Source organism: Microcebus murinus, chromosome 11 (genome assembly GCF_040939455.1).
Source record: "Microcebus murinus isolate Inina chromosome 11, M.murinus_Inina_mat1.0, whole genome shotgun sequence".
NCBI lineage: Eukaryota > Metazoa > Chordata > Mammalia > Primates > Cheirogaleidae > Microcebus > Microcebus murinus.
This window is the reverse complement of record NC_134114.1, coordinates 26,697,272-26,702,110: the sequence shown is the minus strand read 5'-3', so window position 1 is coordinate 26,702,110 and position 4,839 is coordinate 26,697,272.

Here is a 4,839-nt window from a genome sequence, read left to right as displayed (position 1 = left end):
TCTAAAACACAAATTCGAAGATGAAATTAAGAATTTCTAAAGAGTAACACCAGAGCCTTAAACCCTATGCTGGGTCCTTCTGAGCTCAGGGCCCTGTGGAACTGGGTGGCCACACACCAAGAACCCAGCTCTGTGGCAGATCGGTCTGTCTTGAAAAACCTTTCAAATTCTCATTGAAATACATATAAATCAACCATTTCTCAAAAAAAGAATTGCGGAATCAAGGGGGAAAGAGAGAGTAGCAGAGTAGAAATTACCATGAACTTCACTGTCCATGTAAAAAACTTTTTGAAGATTAAAAAAGAATAAGAAAAGCCACACACAGTTCCATTTAAAAAATGAATGGAAATAGAATGAGACTTTGATATACACTGGGAATGTTTTATTTTAAGTGTAAAGAAAAACAATCCTATGTCTATCCAAGTAAAATAAAATAAAATAAACAGGTTGCCTACAAAAGAACAGAAAGCATCTTGAATTTAGATGACTGTCAACACTAAAAAATGGAAGATCATTCTAGAATATGATTTTTGGATATTTGTGGGAAAATGCAGTGTCCTCAATCCCTAGTTAAATTGTCTGCCAATGCAAGAGAAATGTATTCAAACATCCTCAAGTAACAAAAAAATTTAGCTATCCATATATATTCTTTGGGGAAGTGGGTGTAGAGGAGCACTATTTGAAATATAATCTGTCTCACTAAGAAATTAAGGCATCAAGAATGTGGAAATGGTTTCTAAACCATTTTTAAATGGTTTTTAAAATCAAGGCATCAAGAATGTGGAAATGGTTTTTAAACAATTGTTTTATTTAAAGTCTACCAATAAAAATAAGTCTTTTATTTAAAGTCAATATTGAAAGAAATTAAATATATATAGTTAAGTGCAAATAATTTTTTCTAAATCTGTGTTTAGATTTGAGTTTTCCCAGAAGTAGACCCCAAAGCAAGGATTTGAGTGCAAGTATTTTTATTAGGGAAGTTGGGAAACACATAGAAGAATGTAAGAGAACAGGAAGGCAGCTTAGAAAGGATGGGTTGTCAAACCACCAAAAAGGTCTGCTTCGGTCTGGTTACGACACTGAATGCAAGCAACCAGGACCACTTTTGAAATAAAGATTTTATGGTTTAAAAAAATGCAGAGTATGAACTGACTCATAACTCCCCATTAAATGAGTAATACTAGGACATGAAGAAGACAGAGCAAGGTAAATCCTTGCCAAATTCCTTATTGCCTTATAGAGGAGAAAAATGAAAAGTAACAGTCTATTAAAAATTATAGAAATACAGGTTTGGTTTAACCATATATTTGGCAAAATTAAAAGCAACTATAAGAGAATAACATTAATTTTAATTATTTTCCATCCATATTGCCACACAAAATAAAAGGAAATAAATGCAAAGAAAAAATAACCCAAATGAAGAAAAATAGAACAGATGTAAAGCTAAATGTTTCTATTATAACTGTAAGTACCTGTGAGTAAACCATTCTATTCACACATACAAAATGTATAAAACAACAAATTATTTTAAAAAACAAACACTCATGGACCCATCACTCTGGTCAGTAATGGAATATTGCCAGCACCCCAGAAGCCCTCTGCACATCCATTTCTAATTACAGCTTTCTTGCTGCTTCTTAAATATAACCAATATTCTGAATTATGTGATAATCGCTTCTTTGCTTTTGCTATTTTAAAGTAATCCCTAAATGCAAAAGTTTAATATTGACTGTTATTGAACCTATATAATTGGAATCATAAAGCTTCTTTTGGACTATATTGTGTTTGTGAGATTTAATTATTTATGTTGTAATATGTTGCTGTTGTCCATTCATTTTCAGTGCTGTATACCATTCAATTATGTGACTCTACCACAGTTTTATTTCTTCATCCCACTGTCATGGATATTTTGGTTGTGTCTTGTTTGGGGCTACTGTATGTGATATGAATAATACCTATGAATATTCACATACATAATTATAACCATACCCTGTTTCAATAATCATAATAGAATCAAGGTAAAATTTTTAGAAATAAACGTAACAATCCACGTACAAGACATATATAAAGAAAACTTTAAAAGGTTACTGAAAGCCACAAATTAAGACTTAAAATTTGATAAGTTAAAGATAAAATGATTCAATATCATAAAAATTTCAATTTTCTCTCTGTTAATGTATAAATGTAGCAGAATCCTGACAAATATACTATTGATCTTTTTTTTTTTTTTTTGAAGAGCTCGTGGACTGGGATGATCTTTTTATGTATCTAGCTATTTTAAATATTCATATGAAAATAAAAGCCATGAAAACTCTGAAAAAACAAAATCGTAATGATAGGAATAGCCTTACCCGATAGTAAAATTTATGATAAAGTTTCAATAAGCAAAACAATGTAATACCACCAAATAGATAAGCAGACCAATGAAACAGAAAGTAACTTTAGAAAATGACCCAAACACATCCAGAAATTTAGTTCATGATTATCATGACATTTCAAATCAGTGAGGGAAGTTGGATGACTTAATAAATGGTGCTGAGATAACTAGGTAGCCATTTGTAAAAAATAACTAAGTTAGAACCATACCCCACCATTCACAAAAATAAATGCTAAATGGATCAGAGATTAAACTATAAAAATATCAAACCATCATATACCAAAGAAAAAAATTAGAATGTTCCCTTGTAAACTTGAAGTAAACATAGCCATCTTATGATTCAAAACTTGTAAGCCATAAAAAAGTTGATAAGTTTGACTGCATAGGTTTTTTAACAAAAAAAAACACCTTAATTTAAAAATAGTCAAAACAAAATTATAAACTGAGAAAAATATTTGAAACTCACAATATGAAGAGTAAATTGCCTTAATACATACACTATATTTCTCATAAGGAAAAAACTCAATAGAAAAAAAATAGGTAGGAGATCAAAAAAAGTTCTCAGAAAACTAAATTACAGAAAGTTCTCTATCAAATAAAGTTAAACCTCGATTATTTAAAAAAAATGAAATAACAGTTTAAAGTTCTGGAAAATAATATGGTGTGTCAAAATTCTGTATTTTTGTCAATTTGATAAATGAAAATGAATCTCTTGGTAGGACTATGGGGAAAGAAGCACTGTCACACACTTCTGTTGGGTGCCATCTGGCATAGCCCCGATAGATGATCATTTGGCAATATCTGAGCAGATGTATTTTCCCTTTTACTCAACAATTCTGCTTCTGAGAATATAAATTAAAGACACATTTGCACAGTTATGTAGAGACTTATTCATTGTAGCACTTTTGTTATGGCAGAAGCTTAACCGCCCCCCCAAAAACCCCTAAAATATCTATCAACAGGAGAATACTTAAATATATGGTGGTGCATCTATAAAATTATTCAGACGTAAAAAAGAAATGAAGAAGATTTTGGTGCTGAGATGAAAATATCTCCAAATATGTTAGTGCCAGACAGTATCTAAAAGACCACTCAAGTGGCCAATCATCCTAGGTTGCTCAGAGCTAAGAAGTTTCCACAGATGGGGGACTTTAATCACTAAATCTGGGAAAGTCTTGAGCTAAAAGACACTGATGGTCCCCCCAAGTCTAGCCTCTTTTTTCTTTAAAACAGATAGGAATTAGAGTATAAATTCATATTCATTTGTATATACATAGAAAGACTCCGGAAGGATAGGCAAGAAAGTAACAAAGACGCTAACCTGTTTTATCTTTGGTGGAGGTGGGGAAGAGGGTGGATGGAAGATTGAGATTGAAGAGTTGTTTCATTCTATGTATATTTTTAAATTTTTGACAGGTGAATTTAATACCTCTTCAAAAATGAAACCAGCAGACAAATAAAAGTAGAAATGAAAAGACAATCTGCTTTATGAGGGAAAACAATGTTCTTTTTCTTCAGTAGAGTGCAAGGTATCAAAGTAATTTATACAGTTGAATGGCTTGGAAACTTTCTTGCAAAATATATTTTTATAAGCTCTGCCAGCCAGCTTCGGGATAATGAGTGCAATGCAGTGTACTGTCCTTTGAGAACAAAGACTTGCGAGCTGTCTTCTCTGGTCAACGAGAGCAAGTCTGAGCAGCACTTACATTTCTGAATTTCCCAGACAATGTCAACATAGGCTCCTAAAGCTACTGTCTGAAAGAAAATAGATTCTACTCAAAGCAAACCAGCCCATAAGCAACTGTATATTTACCTAAATTTGAAAATGCAATCCACGTCACAAGTTTGATCCTTCTTTATACCATTCACGCTCATTGCAGTAAGACTCTGTGAACTGTTTTGTGACTTAGAAAAATTCTTTATAAAACTTAGATTTATTTGCAATTATGTATTTTTTTGAAAATGTTTGGGTTGTTTTTTAACTCTTTTTGGGCAGTAGAGAGAAAGGGAGACAAGAGAAATGGTAGGAGCCATTCTTAGGAGAGTGTGTGCATGAATGTGTGTGCATAATAAGTGTGTGTGTGTGTGTTCTTGCTGCTGATTTTGCTTTCAATTTGGCAATTCAATTAAATAAATATCACTTTAGGAACTACTAATGTGTTGAAGGGGATGCATTAATCAGGACTTCCCAGAGAAGAAGATCCAACAGGAGAAGATATATATATATATATATATATATATATATATGATAAATCTTGTGTGTGTGTGTGTGTGTGTGTGTGATTACAGAGGCTGAGAAGCCCCACAATCTGCTGTTTGCAAGCTGGATACCCAGGAAAGCTGGTGGTGTAGCCCCAGTTCAAGTTTTGAATGTCTGAAAACCATGAGTTCTAGAGGTGTAAATCCCAGTCTGAGGGCAGAAGATTAATGTTCCAACTGAAGCAATCAGGCAGAGAGAGAGA